The following is a 17,390-nucleotide window of genomic DNA, read 5'->3' on the forward strand; positions in this document are numbered from 1 at the left end:
AGAAGAGCAAAAGTGAGCTTTTGATGCCTCAGGCATTCATAGATTAATGAGAATGTGAATGTTTGCCACTACAAGGGAGCCCTGCATTTAATATTGTCTCATGTTTGAAGATAATGCTTACTGGTTGACCATGATATCAAAAACACACAAAGAAGTTTCTTCTTTGCAGGGACTATTTGTATCCATTAGGGTCCTAACTAAGTGGCTGTAACTTGGAGACTTCAAAATAAAGTGGTGCAAACCAATAGTTAAAAGCTTATTTCTCCCTTTCCTAATTGCCCAGAGGTAGGTGAGCTGATGAGGGCAAGCAGACAGTTCCATTTAACAAAGCCATACAGGGATCCAGGTTCCTCCCATCTCAGGTTACACCCTCCCTTAGGGTGACTCACCATCACCATGTCTAAGCTCCAACCACTAACAGGCCAAAGAGGAGATACAGGCAAGCAGATTCCTCTTAAGGTTGTGATCATGTTGACATTTACCGGGGCCCCGTGACTCTGGGAAACAGTAATGGTTAGAGAAGTCCCTCCCACTCTTTGTGTTCTGGGAAACAACGTCCTGCAAAGAACCACCCTTCCCCATGATTTAGACAAGACTCAAGGATGCCTCTCTTGTTTGTGTCTGACAAGGCCAGACACAGGCCCTCCAGATTCCCATTCTGTTCTTCTTAAATGCTTAGCTCAACTCTTTTGTCCCCACTGATGAATGGTAACAAAATGTTTATGAACCAAGCTTTGCTTAAGAATTTCTCCTTCCCCTGAGCCTGCTGAGCTTTGGCCTGCCCTCAGCCTAAGCCCACGTACAGCCCCTCCTTGAGGGTCTCCCAGAAAATAGGCTGGACTCAAGGCAAAACGTTTTTTGATCTACTGCCTGACTTCGCCACCCTTTCATCCCACTTGCCTAGACCCTGCTCATTCTAGCCCTATTTCCTTCTCTCTGTGGAAGACGCCCGTTTAGCGCGACACGTGCGCATCATGTGGTCAGTGTTCTCCCTGTTGTAATAGTTCTCTTCCCTCCATTGCAATCATCCCTCCCCAACACTTTGCAATAATCCTTCCAAATAAAGTCCAGATTTGTTTTTAATCGGAGAGAAGTCAACCAGAAATTCCCTCAGTTGGCATGTAGCTGCAAAGGAGGCTGGGAAGGTGTCTAGCTGAAGAGCTAAACCCCACTGAAACTTGGGGGTTTGGTTACTAAAAGAGAGAAAGGGGTGTTAGATATTAGAGGACCGTTACCAGTATGTGCCATGCTCTTCATAAAGGCAGCCACCATTTGCAATTCTATATCCCCTTCTTTCCTTCTGTCCAAACTTCTACTTTCTCTTCTTTGCTATCGAAATTGCCTAATCTGGGTTTAATTACTTTAAGGCTCAGTTTTCTGATTTGAGATACAAAATTTTCTTTCAAAAGGTAATTCTGGGATGACCACAGATCGGACGAGTTGTTTCAAACTGCCATCATGCTGAGCTAGTGGACAATGGAATGACCCCGGGATATTTTCTAAAGTATCCTCTTCTTATCTGCTTTCTGCAAATAGTAGGAGCAGCAGAATTGCATTGCTCCCACTTGTTGAGGAAAAGCCCGTAACGATGTTTAAATAGCCAGAATGTATTGCATACCGTGGTGGCCTGCATTTTGATGGGCTATGCGTCAAGTGGTGATTGAGGATCTACTTACTCTCTGACAGGGAGAAAGATGGAGTCACTCATCTCTTTTGTGGTGCTGAGATAGTGTTTGTGGGTGAATGTACATGGATTCTTATTTCAGGTATATAGGTTTTTGTTTTGTTTTGTTTTATTTTGTTCTGTTTTGCAGGGGGAGGGAATTAGGTTTATTATTTATTTGTTTATTTTTAAATGGAGGTACTGGGGATTGAACCCAGGACCTTGTGCTTGCCAAGCATGCACTCTACCACTGTGCTACGTCTCCCCAGCTCAGGTCAATAGGGTTTTAAATTCAGATCTGCAAGTCACACAGTGTGCTTCCTTAGGTATTCCTTTGATATAAATCATTAAAAGCTTTAAAGTCCTGGCAGTGATTTTTCTAAGAATAGCCCTTAATCTTTGAGTTCTCACTAAATTCAGACTTAATCATTATGCAACCAAATATTCCATACCATCTGTTTGTTGTTTACAAGAGAATGAAGGCAGGCATGTATAAATTTGAAGCAAAAAAATTCACCTTGAGAAAAATCGTTATAAGTTACATAGAGAATCCTTGAAGCTACCAGTTAAGGCCAAAAACAGATTTCAAATGGGGGGAGACTCAGTAATTTTTGTTGCACTAGATGGGATTAAAATAAGACTTCACAGATTACTAGCATCTCAGCTTGTTGCTAAAGAGGAAGGCTTTCATAATGATGAAGCATTTTCACTCTTGCCCAAGTCTCACTGCAGGATTTGGGGGAACACTGATGTAATTAGAGAAATGTGTTGAGTAAGTTTCTGAGAAGGCTGCTGGAAAATAACTGAATGATTATAAGAAAACATTTCATGTAAGCACCCCAAATTACTATACTGCCACACCCTCTTCTGGGAACCTAAAGTCTGGCTGTTAATAGTTACAGGAGTGAATATAAACAGGAAGAAATTGAAGTCAACCATCACCTCTGTCCCCAAGTGAATATTATGGTGAGATTTGATTTTACTATTTTTATAGTATGTTTCAATTCCTTCTTTCTCTCTGGCACCCCTGCCACTACGCCCAAGGGGCCATCATCTCCTTCCTGGACAATTGCAGTAGCTTCCTCACTTGTCCATCCACTGCCTTTGCATTTTTCCAAATTGTCAGATCACAGCCAGAGTAATTTCATACAAATAGAAATCAAAGCATGCCACGCTCCTTAAAACCTCTCAATATTTCCCCACTGAACTTAAGAGTAATATCCAAGCTTCTTCCGTGTTCTACAAGAGAGTGCATTTTCTGGCTTCTGAAATCTTTCAGCCTGGTCGGCGCTGCTTACGGAGCAAGCTGCAGACCCAAGCACTGCTTCCTGAGAGTGCTTTCCCACTCAGCCTTGTCCTCCGTCTTCTCCCACGCTTCACTGGGTGTTTCCCTCAACTTTCAGGTCGCAGTTGAAAGATGACCTTCTCTGGTGTTTCCTGCCACAGCTGCTGCCTTCCTCTTATCCTTTGTTGTTCTTGGTAGTTACATGCTGATTTGTTTACTGTGCATCTCCCCCCACAGGGGTGTAAGCTCCGTAGAGTACAAACACCCTGTCGACCTCATTCACCACTCATGACTCAACCTTCGGAACACGCCGGGAACATAGTAGGTGCTCAGAAAATAGTTGTTGAGTGAGTGGAATGAACAGTGATCACAGTAAGAAACATCTCTTAGGCCCTTATCATGTGTTAAGTACTTGTGTACCACGATCCTAACATTTCATCCTTATAAGAAGGATACTGCAGAAGATAGATAGAGATGCTAGCATCCCTGGTTTTGGATGAAGGACCCAAGGTTTAGAGAGTTTAAATAACATGTCCAGCGTTTCACAGCTGATAAATAGGTGACGAAGCTAGGACTCAGACTTAATTCAGACTTAAAGTTCATGCTCTACTGATGTCTATCCATTTATCCTGCAAACATTTAGTAAGGCTATAAAGTGAATGAAACTGCTAGGGAATAAGGAGCAACAGTGTAGCAGTGCTTTGTTTCAAACTTACAAATGACCTGGCATTTGAAACTCATTTGTGGGTGAAATTACCAGGTGATACTTGTTAGGCAAACTGGAATCCAGCACGGAACTGCAGTGCAGTGCCCAGAGGGACTGCAGGGTGGAGGTGACTGAGAGCCCACAGGGACTGGTGGGAGCAGGCCCCGCCACGGAGAACATGATGGGCGGGACGTGGCGCAGCCCCTGACCGAGCTTGTCCTCCTAGAGAGGAGACAATGGCTGTCTTAACAAGTAACAAGGCTCTTCTAGCAGAGCAGAAATCAGGTTTTCAATCTACTTTTGAGGAAACAAATGGTAATGTTTGCCTCATAAATATTTGTAGCCTTTATGGAGAAAATGTCCTTTCAAGCCATTTGAAAAAGCTCCGTAGATCCACGCTGTTAAGGCGATGCAGAGGGGCATCTGTAGAATCAGATTTGTGAAGGCAAAACAGAATCTAAGTCTTAATGCTTATAGCCTGTCTTACCAGTCCACTTTATTTCTCTTTGAAAACGTGGAGAGGCTCTTGGGGAGTCAGAAAATGTCAGACCACTGAGAGGATCCTCTCGCCTTTGGATATCCATGGGGTTGAACATTCTAATACCCAGTCAAATTAAAGCATGAAGGTCCTTTCCAAGTTTATCAATATTAAAGGAGCACTTAGAGGTTTTCTTTAAAAAAGAATCACAAACCAATTAAACCGGAGGAAGTTTTGCTTTGAGCAAAAAGGTCAAGATGCTTAAAATGATTCTTTCCCATGTATCTTTAAAAATCTCAGAAAAAATTTATTATTGTTTTTGTCAATCACTTGATTATTTGCTTCTAAATTCCAGTTATTACATTTGGGCTGAGAAACGCTTGGTACAAAAGCACGTTTCAATTAAATTTGTTTTAATACCTCCAGTTAGGTGTTTATTTGTAGACAGATATAGGACATTTCAGACACTTATTGGACTGATTAATGGTGCTCATCAGGAAGAACCAAGGGATCATAATTAAACACCAAAACTACATGGTCTGTTGGTTTTATGTCGTGTAAATTATGCATGAGTTTGGCATTTATATTTCATAGAAAAGTTACAGTGCTGTTTCCTCCATGCATTTTCTACATAAAGGATATTATATGTGTGTGAATGTGAATATGAATATGCAGTCTCTGATGTACTACCTTTTTTTAGAATAAAAATTTCAAAGATTTAGTATTTCATCTTGAGGACGCGGGGGGAGTCTACTTCTGGTTATTCTATACTATTGCCTGTTACAAAACAGTAAGCTATTTAAGGTAAAAATCAATCTCGACACTGTTGCCTTTTGAGTTAATTGTTCCTAGACATGGATATTTGACAGAACATGAGGAGACACCCCAAGGTCAGATGAAAATAGTTTTTGGGGTGCTATAGATGCTACCTTCTGATTTTTCTAGGTAAAGGCATTGAAAATAAAACTATCATCACCATTATTTCATGAAAAACTAGGAGTAAGGACATAATTATAAAATTCAAAATCAAAGGAATTTATTAACAACTCTCTCCATTTTCCTATTTTTCTTGCCTCACCTCCAAGCGCTAAAATGTATTATTCCCAGCATGGCACCAACCCGTGGACCAGCTTTTGGAAAGTATTGCTTCATGGGTTATTAACCTTACTTCCTAGGTAGTATTTGCACACTGTTGGCAATCTGCATCACCACAGCCATAGTACTGTATGCCTAGCCTCTCAGGGTAGGGGTTCTAGGCTGGCTGTTAAGAAAAATACGAGGCTTGTCTCTTACTCTCTATTATATGTCCCTCCTGCTTGCAGACCAGGCCACAGTAGCCTTCTTTCAGCTCTCCAGCTTCAGTCTCCCACTGCTATCCCTCTGTCCGTACCCATCTCCCCAGTGTCCTTCACCTTCATTCATCCTCCTTTTATGAGTTCAGTTTAAATGTTTATCTGAGAGACTGTCCCAGACTTTGCATTTCAATAAGGTTTCCTTGTTAGGGTTTCTCAGTAAACCTGTAGCTTTCCTCTGCTGAGCTTAATACAGTTAAAGACTATAAGTTCTCAGAAAGCACAGTGCAGGGATGTGCTGATCTTTGTACGCTTGCCACGGACATGTGCTTGTCACATAGCTGATGCTCCATCATTGGTTGATGGATGATTAATAATTATACAAAATGTTAATAATTAATTTTGTCATTTATTGAGTGCTGATTTTGCTTCTGGTACTTCATGTGTAATAATTCTCTCTGATTTTCACAATAAACTTGGGAGGTAGTTCTTTGTGTGCTTGTTGTGTGAAAGAAGAAACTGAGGTTCCCAGATTGATTTTTTTTTTTTGTCCATGGTTGTCTAGCTAGTAAATAACTGAGCCAGAATTTTAACCCAACTATGCCCTATTTCAGAGCTCACAATCTTGACTCTAAGGTCTCTTTTACTAAGGAACAAGGAATTATTAATATACAAAATAATTTCTTACTTCTAATTTTTCAACTAATTATCATACAAAAGCATATATTGATTGTTTTGATTATCACCCCAAACCCTTGGTGTCTTAAAACAGCAGCAGCCATTTATTTGCTTATAATTCTGCAACTTGAGCAGGACTTGATGGGACAGTTCATTTCTGCTCCACCTGACATCGGTTCTGGTGGCATAGTTGTGGCTGAAAGATCCAATTCCAAGAAACCTCATTTGTATGCTGAAATCGATGCTTGCTAGAAACTCAGCTGGAGCTGTCAGCCACGGTCTTGATAACTCTCTGTGTGGCCTCTCCAAGTGGCTAGGTTGGGCTTCCCACAACATGGTCACTGGGTTCTTCGAGGGGATGTCCTGAGGGCAAGCATCCAAGAGGGCAGGCTCCAGGAACAAGCCTCTGTTTTCATCATGCCCATTAGCATACGATTGGCCAAAGCCAGTCCAAGAGCCAATCCCAGAGTCAGGGTTGAAGAGGACCCGCCAAGGAGGGTAGTTCGCTGGCGGCCACCAAAGAAACAATCTGCCAAGTTGCTCTTCACTGCAGAGTTATAGGCACAAAGTTCTTGATCTCATCTGTTTCTAGTTTTTTTTTTTCTTCTTCTAAAAATGTGAAGTGATGGCTGGCTCATAGGTAGTTATGTTTCTAATCACCACTCTTCTGAAAAAAAGCACAATCATCTCTGTATTATTGGTCATGATAAGCTGGGTTTCTAGCAGGAATAACAGTCAACCCCCAAATTTAATTAACTTAGTGCAACTGAAGTTTATGCCTCGCTCCTGCCACATTTCCAACGCAAGTCAGAAGGGAGGCTCTGCTTGTCATAGCCCCTCAGTGACGCTGGCCGATGGAGGGCTGATCTGGACATGTGCCTTAACAGTGGCCTGAGCAGACGGGAGAGAATGTGGTGAATCATGCACTGGCCTTTAAAGCTTCAGCTGGAAATGGTGTCTGTCACTTTCATTCACGTTTTATTGGCCAAAGCACATCACATGGCCACACGTAACTTCAGAGAGGGTGAGGAAATACAGTTCTACGTATGCTCAGAAGGGGGCTGGTGAGAAGTATGTGGTGAACCACACTACTATGAGTTGAATTATGTGCCCCCCAAATTCATGTGCTGAAGTCTTAACCCCTAGCATCTCAGAAAATGACCTTATTTGGAAATAGGGTCATTACAAAGGTAATTAGTTAAGATAAAGTTATACTGGAGTAAGGTAGACCCCTAATCCAATGTGACTGGTATTCTTACAAAAAGGGGAAATCTGGACACAGACATGCAGGGAGGGAGAACACCATGTGAAGATGAAGGCAGCGGTTCAGGTGATGGAGCAGGATCCAGTTGACACCAGGGATTGCTGGTTAACCACCGGAAGCTGAGAGGGAGGCATGAAACAGATCGTCCCTCACAGCCCTCGGAGGGAACCAACCCTGTGGACACCTTGATCTCAGACTCATGGCCTCCAGGTCTGTGAGATAATAGTTTTGTGTCATTCTAAGCCGCCCAGTTTCTGATACTTATGGCCGACTTAGCGAACTAATGCAAGCACTGAGGACTACCAGTCTCTCCTGTCTTCCCTTTGGGACACTAACTTTCTCTCCGGAGTCTTCCTTCCTGTTCTCCTTCTGCATGTACTGTGCACTTGGGCATTAGCACTAAAGAACAACCCATTTTTCCAGCTGAAGGCTTTGAAATTACTGGCAACTCCTTTTCCTCCCCCCCCCCCTTTTTCTTTTTTGCTTCTAATTAGAGCCAGTTTCTGAAAACGTGTCTCCACAATGTTTCTGGCACGTTCTTGTTTTCCTCTTTCAGTCTAAACCTTGTCACTGCTTGCGTAGCAGAGTGACACGTTGCTACCTCATTTCTTCATCTCAAGTCTTGCCCTGTTTCTATGTGTAATGTCACTTTACACATGGTTTTCAGGGTAGCCTACTTTGAACACCACTCTCTGTGTATCCTTTCTCTATTTGGTCTAACATGCCCTATGATTTCTAAGTCTAGTTTTTACATCTCTGGACTTATTACCGCTCCCCCTCTCTTCCTCCGTAACTTCTTTCTCAATTTTTGTTATGATCAAGCGTTTCTAGTCTACCCCAGCAGAATATACCTGATGGTTACCCATTACTGTACTCATCCTGGCAATTCTACCTCAACACTTTTATCTGATGCTTTCTATATGGAATGTTCTCCCCAATAATTCATGTCTTTCTTTAATGTTTTCTCAGAAACCACTTCCCCAGGGAAACTTAATGGATAACCTTCTCAGCAGTTACTTAGTGTACATTATTATTATTACTTTGATCCAGGCCTTGTGCTAAATGGTCTATATGAATTATTTAATATAATTCTCTTGCCAGTAGAGTAGATAGTATTATTCATATTTTTTAGATGAAGTTTCGGTGAGGTTGAAGCTCACTGAATCTTTTAGAACTAGTGAACATAGTCATGATTTTTAGAAAATCATTTCAGGTATAATTTATATAAAATAAAATGCACCAATTTTAGCAGAACGGTTTGATGAGTTTTGGCAGAAGTGTGTGAATATTCCCTGTAATCATCACTCCAAACAAAATATAGAACATTTTCATCACCCAAGATGCTTTTCTCATGCTGCTTTGCAGCCAATTCTCCATCTCCAGGCTCATGATCTGACTTCTGTCACCACTGGTTGATTTTGCGTTTTCTAGAACTGTGTGTAAATGGAACCATGCAGTGTATTCACTTTGGTTTTTTGGCTTTTCTCCCTCAGCATTGTGGTTTTTAAGATTCATTCATGTTGTGCATGCATTAGTAATTCTTCCTTTTTAATGCTGAATGACATTCCATTATGTGACATGCCACAATTTCTTTACCCAGTCAGCTGTTGATAGTCTTTGATTTCCACTTTTGACTATTTTGAACATAGCTGCTATGAAAGTTTTTGTTGAAGCTTTTGTGTTTCCATGTATTTTTCTCTTGGGGAAATATCTGGGAGTAGAAATGCTGGGTCATATGATAAGTGTACATTTAACTTGATAAGAAACTACCAAACTACATTCCAAAGTGGTTATACCATTTGGTTATACCATATGGTTATACCATATTCCCACCAACAAAATATCAGAGTTGTAGCTGTTTCACATCCTTGTCAATGCTTGGTATCACCAGTCTTTTAAATTTCAGCCATCATGTAATGGATAGGTAGTGATATTTCATTATAATTTTATTTCTCATTTTCCTGCTGTCTAATGATGAAGGGAATCTTTTATGTGCTTCTTGACCACGGATCTATCTTGTTTTGAGAAGTTTGTTTAAATATTTGGCCTCTTAAAAAAAAACTAAGTTGTTTGACTTCATATTAAGCTGGAAGAGTTCTTTAGATATTATGAGTGCTTTGTACGCTGTATAAATTATGAGTATTTTCTCCCAGACTGTGGCTTACTTTTTAATTTTCTTAATGATACTTTTGAAAAAGCAGAAACTTTAATTTTGTTGAAATCTAATTTATTTATTTTCCTCTTACAGGTAGTGTTTTTTGTGTCCTGCTGAAGAAGAATGTGCCTTTCCTAATGAAGGCATGAAGAGATCTGGTAGGTTGTGTCCTTCAAGAAATTTACTGATTTCATCTAAGTTTTCTAATTTATTGGCATAAATCTGGTAAAAACACACCCTTAATATTGTTAAGAACTGTGAAGGGCTAAGATTTTACTCTACTTGTCAGTTAATGAGTTTGCCTGCTATAGTTCCATGGATGCCGGCAGAACACACAAGACTGCTGGGCCAGAGATGAAGGACTGTTTGTTACTCACAGTAGTAGCAGTAATTCAGAGTATTAACATTTCTTTACCAGTTCCCCAGACTCCAGTTTCCACAGGGTGACATAAAGAAGAAGGCCAGAGGATACTTGCACATGCAGCGGGGTGTATTATAAGAAACCAACACTAAGTTTAGGAAATCCAAAATTTTTTTCTTGAGTGGTAATCATATCTGCCCTTTGGAGTTGCTATCTATATATCTTCCAAGGCTGTTAGCAAGCCCTAACCCTACCCCTAGCCCTAACTCTAGCCCTACATTAGAGAGTTCATTAATTAGCCTAAAGGGTGCCAATTTAATAAATTTAATAAGTACTCATATAGCCCTTATTATTTGCCAGACACAGATCTTAGCACTTTGTAAACATCAACTCATTTAATTCTCATAGACCATACAAGGTAGGCATGATTAACGTCCCTGTTTAACAGATGAAGGAAGAGAGGCACAGAGAGTTTAAATAACTTGCTGAAGGTCGTGTGGCTTGTAAGTGGCACAGCCAGATTCGAACCCAGGCAGTCTGACTCCAGAGCCCAAGTTCTCTAACTTTCTACTGTGCTACCTCTGTTAGAAATAATTTTTTTATGGGTGTAATAAATGGGTTAGTCAGTGGTATTTAAAATATGTTTGTTGACTAGAAGTAATACGCAGATACCTCTATTAATGTTGCGTATCCATGTTATGTCACCATGTTATATATTAATAAGAATTTGGGAGCTCATCAGCCTGAAACTCTTTGCAAGAGCACTCAGGCCAAGGATTCCATTTGGTTCAGCATTCTGCCACTCAGTGGAAGATTCCTTTGTCTGCTCCAAGTAGAAGACTAGCTGATTCTGTTGCTAAAATATTGTTATGTCTGCCGTGCTTGCAGGATACATGTGTGAGTGCCTAAAGGTCTTCCCCCAAGCTCAAAGATTATGTGGCATTTTTAGTGCCTACTTACTAATAAGTATTTGTATGTGACACAATATTTGGTGTGAGATTTGCTTTCATTAGAACATTCTACCTGTTAGTAAGTCTGTAGATCGAATTCTCATCTGCTATTAATTTCTAGAGATTATAGACATCTACCAAAAAGAACCAGAGACTTCTGAAATCTTAGTAGGCTTAGATCAGTTGGCAATGCCAGGTTTGTCTGACGTCAAAGACTTACGCTTTTGTTCAGATTATAACTAGGTTATACTACTTCATTCTGTACTTCCTTGAGAAAAAGACAACTCATTTACATTGCTTTTGAAAGGGTAATGCAAGCACATGGCATAAAAGTTCAAAATGTACAAATGGCTAATAGTGAAAAGAAACTGCCTTAACTACTCCTACCTTTCAGTCCTCCTCTGCAGAGAAAAACCGCCGTCCTTCTGTATTCGTCCAGAACTGTTCTATGTGCGTGTTAGCATATATTCTTGATCTATTTCTTAATTGTTTTTTATGTGTCATTTCATGTCCCCAAGTACATTTTGTGTTCACTAATGGAAGACTAGTCATGTATTAAAGCAAATTTTCCATACTGCTCAATGTAGTCTCTCAAGAAAACACCTCTCAAAAATGCATATTGCTGTTTTCCTATTTGAATAAAATGATTACTCAAGAGAAGAGAGAGGTTAACTTAAGGGTGGTGTTCTGGTGTCCAAATATCTGAAAACCTCAGACTCCTGAGTGAAATCGGTTACACACACACGCTTGTACTAGAATGGTTAACTTTGAATAAGAACATTGATTTACACATTTATGACTGTAGTCCAAATATTCCCAAATTTCAGTGTTTGGGTTCCAAATGAGGCCATGTTTGCTTATGTGTTTATTTTGTTACCTAGTTGGTTTTGATCTGCACAACCTCTGAAACTCCCCCGTCATTCCCGAGGTTCACGTGTGTTCATAGCATCCTTCTCGTGATATTCCACTGAAGTCTCCCTGTTGAGAGCTGCTGGCTACAAGCTGCTTTCCGGTGGCCTCTGGGGGAAGGCTGCTCCTTGACCCAGCATGCTTTCTCATGATGCCCCCCAAAGCTGCACCATCTCCAAATTGCCAGATAGGACTGGATTCCTTTTTGTCTTTACAGCCACATTGCAGCCATGCTGTGTTATTTGCTGAAATGATAACATGCCCTTTCCCCAGCTCTGCCTTGAACACTGTTAACCTGGCACCGATCTCATGAAATTCCTTGTGCAAACAGCCACTTCAGCCTTTCTCTGCAGCCCTTGTCTCTGTAATAGTTCAGACTGGGTTCCTGAGGGCAGCCTGTAAAAGGGACTAGATATTATCCTTCACATTTGTTCCTCTCTGGACCCAGGAATCCACAGGGAAAGCTGTTCTTTTCTGTCCCCATTTTCCATCTGGCTCCCGCAAATGGATGCCGAAGCTGGGCGGCAGAGCGATGGGTGTTGCCAGCCAAACACATCCAATCTCAGCTGTGTAACGTTTATTCTAGTTAGTGAGTAGAAATACAGGACACGATTTACCAGAACGTCTGTGGCTCCACATCCTGTCTGATGCCGTTCGGAATTCTATATTTTAAGGTATCTCTATAACATTAACATTTTTCTTAATTTTTCCTAGTGAAGGGTCTTTGAACACTAGATCGTAAATAGCTGTGTTTCGGTAGTTCCCGTATGAAGTATCAGGCTGAAATCAGTGGAGACATACTCTGAATACTGATTTGATAGAAATGCTTCACTGATTTTACTAGAGCTGAGCCAAACTCATTAACAGCCCAGATTCATTAGGAAGGCACCATTAATTCAAGGAAAATAAAAAAAGATTAAACTCTGTTATTGTATTTTATAAAGCATTACACATTAATCAGAATTTAGTATGTTTGGTTTTAAGACTACTTCCATCTTGTCTATGAATCTTTACAGAGAACATATTTATTGGTTTACTTACCAAATATTTATTTGTGCTAGTCTCCATGTTGAGTTTTGTGGGACTGTGTGAACTGCAGGATAAATTTGTAATAGAGTGCTTACCCTTCCTTCCTGGAGGTTCTGGCATATTCCAAACTAGGATAATGCAAGATGGTAAAAATGAGGAAAGAGGCAAATTCTTTAGACCAATGCACGAGAGCTATGCAGTCAGATGAAGACGCTTCATCTGGTTCTGGTCAGAGAGAGGTGGTTTCCTTTAGTTCCTTCTTTCTGCACAGAAAACAGGCTGAGGGGATTGGGAAGTGGAATTAGGGAGGTGGGGCAGGTGGGAAAGGAATTGAAGACAGAAAGGGAGAAGCGGGCAGGAAAGAGAGACTTCTTCATGAGCTTTGGAGCTGGACTCAGTAGGGACTGGTTGTGACTCCAGGGAGATGAAAAGGGCTCTTTTCATTATCTCTAGCAGCTGGGTTTATCCCTGCTCCTTCCTTAATAAAGTTGATTTTGGGGTGATGTGCATAGCAGCTGAGGCAATGCTAAGGGACCTTGGGGGTCTTTCAAGCCATCAGAATCTCCATCAGAATCCCTAAGCCACCTAAACAGCCTAAGTGAAAGGAGTGTGCTAAGCATGCAGATGCTACTTGTCCTCCCTGCCCCCACAGCCAGATTTCTAAGCCCCTTCGTTACAGAAATTCTGGAGCCTACTGCTTCCTGCCCTTCCAGCATTTAGTGGCACAGCTGAAGGATTACACCGAATGAATGAAAGACAGTCCCTTACTTTCCAGGACAGACAATTTACAAGAAGGAAATGCCATTACACAAAAAGCTAAAATAAAATCAGAAAGTCGACCCTTTTAACTTCTGTTACTTGCTAGGAACAGTGTTGACAAAGAAGGTAGATATTTGAAAGATATTGTGAGCTTGACTGATCTAAAGCATGGGTCAAGGGGAAGGAAGAATTAAAACAACCCCAAAGTTTTGTGTCAGGTTGACCTGAAAGTTAGTGATGTTGTTAATGGAAATGGATCACGTGGTGCTGGTGTCTGGGGGGAAATGTTGATTTGAAGGAATGCAGGGAGAGATTGGAGGAGATACAGTATGGGTATCTAAATGTTTGGGTCTGGAGATCAAGAGTGTTCTGAGCCAGAGGAATAGATTTGGTGTCACTGTATATGGGTGAAAGCTGGGCTCTGAGAGGAGAGTGGATGGAAAGGGAGACAGCAGAGAGGGGCTGACCATTGAAACAGAGGCTGAGCAGGTTAGAGAAGGAAGGAAAAATACAAATGAAACATAAAAGAACCAGTTAAGTTTTACTGAAGCCAAATGAGAAAAAAAGAGAAAGAAGGGGGGGGCACTCAGTCGTGTGAAACGTGGCGGAGAAGTTAAAACGGATGAGTGTTGAGGAAAGTCCGTTAGACTTGAGGACAAGGAGGTTATTGGTGTTAGAAGCTTGGGTGGGAAAATGAGAGCAGATTGTGTCGGAATAAGGAGTGATACGTAGAGAGGAAGTAGGAGCAATGAGTGAAGATTTCAGAAGGATTGTTACAAGAACAAATATCTTGCATGAATGTGTATATTAAAGCTTTGTATTATTTATACTTCAGAGCTCACCAGTGAGCCAAATGAGCAATTAAGAAGGTTTTTAGATGCTGTGAAACAATAATTTGTCTATCAGAAGGCAATTGGTGTCAGAATTCTTTTTGTGGAGAGAGAAATGTTAAGTCATCTGACTAAGGTCAAATAGTGATATATACAGAACATTAAAAAAAAATGAGGTAATACTGTCTTTATCCCGTATGTGCCATATCTGAATTGCTCTGAGATCTCAAAAGTATGCAGTATACCTTTAGGGGAAAGTAATTTTATATTATTTTATAACAAGGATGAAAACGTAGTTTTGATTTCTAGTTCCTTAATCCCAAATCAGCTAACTAAACTATTCTTGTTCCAGTATTACATTTTAGAACGTAAGTTTCCAAGGTCTTAACACTTATTAAGAAATAGATCTTGGTATAAATGAGATTTTTTTCAAATGCCTTAAGATTTCTGGAAGCAACTAGCAGACTATTGTAAAAGAAACTTAATTAGAAAATGAAAAAGTTCTAAACGTTTAGTTGCTCTCCTGTGTCTTCAAGTTGAATTGCAAATAAAACTTGATGAGAAGAATCTAATTTGTCATAATTAGTTAGAAGACACTTAACATAGCTCTAGGAAAAATATAAACTAATGTAAAACACAGGAACACATATCAACCTTATGCATAGGAAATCTTGATTTTAGTGAACTAGTTTTGGTGTCTTTAAAATCCTTCTGAGTCTCTAATACTGCAATTAAGAGCGTGTCAACAATTGCAGAGGGCAGGACTATTTTTTTCAGACTGAGAAAAAAACCTAGCTGGAAACAGTCTGAGAAATATTTTTTCAATACCGTCAGTTATAATGTGTCAATTTCTGATGTACAGCACAATGTCCCAGTCTTGCATATACCTACATATATTTGTTTTCATATTCTTTTTCTTTAAAGGTTATTACAAGATATTGAACATAGTTCCCTGTGCTATACAGAAGAAATGAGAATTCCTTAAGAACAATTTGAAAGAAAAAATAGTCTCATTCTTGAACTTTATAGCATGTAAGAAAGCTACAGTACTCATCTTAATCCTTTTGTTTTTCTCTAAGGAACAAGTCAAAGTGCTGAATAGATATGAAAAGTGTCATTCCCCATGAATATACACTATACAACCTACAGGATCTTGAGTATAATAAATTGGGAAACGTTTGCATGCCCTATCACATATCGATGATAGATATTTTAAAATATCAATCAATCACTTAGTTATTTTTAGAGGGAGGCAAGGATTGGCTTTCTCCTCCAGTATGCTACAGTGGGGCAAGAAGTTGTCCGTCAGTGCATAAGACCCCTGGGTTTGCATTCCATTTCCCCTCATTACTACTGTGTGGCCTGGCGGGATCCTTTTTTTGACCATCAGTTTCTATGTGTGAAAAATGAGGAAATCGCATCTCACAGGATTGTTGTGAAGGGTAAATGAGACAACAGTTGTGTGACTCAAGCTCACCATTTTGGTGATCTTCCATGCATTTGTTTCCTTTCTAAGTAAATCGCTGAAAACAGAAATGCCATATAACTTCACTTAGCAGAGGCTTTAATTAAACAGTCTGCTTTGTGCTGGCCCTGGAACCTTGCTCATGGATTTTTATTCCCCGTGTGCCCCGTTGATACAGAGTCTGTGCTTTCTGTTTCACAGAAAGAAGAGACTTGTCTACCTGTTAGGTTGAACCATTTGAAACTGCTGATATTCAACTCTTTTGACCTATAAGAAACAACAATTTCATATGACCCAATCAAGCAATCCTATTCAGACTATAAAGTCCGACTCAGATCCCATCGTTCATTCTGAGATTGGAGATGGAAAGCCCCCAGGACAGTTATCTTTTCCTACTGCATTTCCTGTACCATTTATGTGGACATTTCTCCTGTCCTATTTTGTATTGTTGGCAGTACGTTCGTATGAATGTGTCTTGCCTTCACAGCTATTTTGTCTGTTCCCTGGAAGTGTTTATTGTCTCTTCTCCAATGGGGTGCCTGGAATTATGCATTCCACATAATACTTGCTGAGTAATTTTTTTATGATGCTAATAGTAATAAATAATTCATAATTATTGAACTGACTGCTCTGAGGATAAAAAATTTACACTGTTCTTTCTTCCAACATTTACCCTTTTCATCCATGTGTCTAACATCAAAGAAGGAAATTCCTTTGGTTTTGAGGAATCTTCTAGCGATAATCTACGTAATGGTGGCGCTGTCCTTGGTACACAAAAAGGATGGCTGCTAACCTGCATGAGTCTGAGGCTGTTGTTCCACTAAAGGTCCTGGAGTTCTGTTAATCATTATGGTCTCTGTCTAGGTTCCACTTGGTTAGAGAGCTGGGAGAATGAAGAGGTTGGCCAAGGTGATGTGGAGCCAAGTTAAATTAACCAGCCCACGTGGGGACTGATGCCTTGTTCTTGATGTGATTTATGTTGTACATTAATCAACAGACAAACATGAGCACCAAATAAAGCTTGTTTTAGAAATGAAAATGATGTTTTTCTTGAGAGTGCTAAACTCATATATTCAGCAAGAAAGTGGAAAGGGGAATCAGGGTAATAGTGTGTCCTGTGGGGCTGGAGCTGGCAGAAAGATTCTCTCTTAAATAGACTTAGGTGTGTGTTTTTTTTTTTTTAATTGAAGTATAGTTGATTTACAATGTACTGGTTTCTGGTGTACAGCATACTGAGTCAGTCATACATACATACACACATATATATACACACACGTATTCTTTTTCATTATAGGTTATTATAAGATATAAAATATACTTCCCTGTGCTATACAGTAGGACCTTGTTCATCTATTTCATATGTAGTAGTTTGTATCTGCTAATCCCAAACTCCTAATTTATCCCTCCCCTGCCCTTTGGTAACTACAAATTTGTTTTCTGTCTGTGAGTCTGTTTCTGTTTTGTAAATAAGTTCATTTGTCTCATTTTTTTTGATTCCACATACAAGTTATACCATGTGATATTTGTCTTTGATTTACTTCACTTAGTATGATGATCTCTAGGACC

At 40.1% G+C, this 17,390-nt stretch overlaps 1 long non-coding RNA gene across 2 annotated transcripts in view; it reads left to right on the forward strand.

Annotated features, from left to right (window-relative positions):
• Positions 1-16,857, forward strand: part of LOC140691219 (uncharacterized) — a 49,434-nt gene extending 32,577 nt beyond the window's left edge. For both annotated transcript variants that reach the window (XR_012066774.1, XR_012066773.1), the window contains 2 exons: positions 9,615-9,679; positions 16,689-16,857. This is a non-coding gene — a long non-coding RNA (uncharacterized lncRNA). The remainder of the gene's footprint in view (positions 1-9,614; positions 9,680-16,688) is intronic.
• Positions 16,858-17,390: the final 533 nt, after the last annotated feature.

Source organism: Vicugna pacos, chromosome 34 (assembly GCF_048564905.1).
Source record: "Vicugna pacos chromosome 34, VicPac4, whole genome shotgun sequence".
In the NCBI taxonomy this organism is placed as follows: Eukaryota; Metazoa; Chordata; class Mammalia; order Artiodactyla; family Camelidae; genus Vicugna; species Vicugna pacos.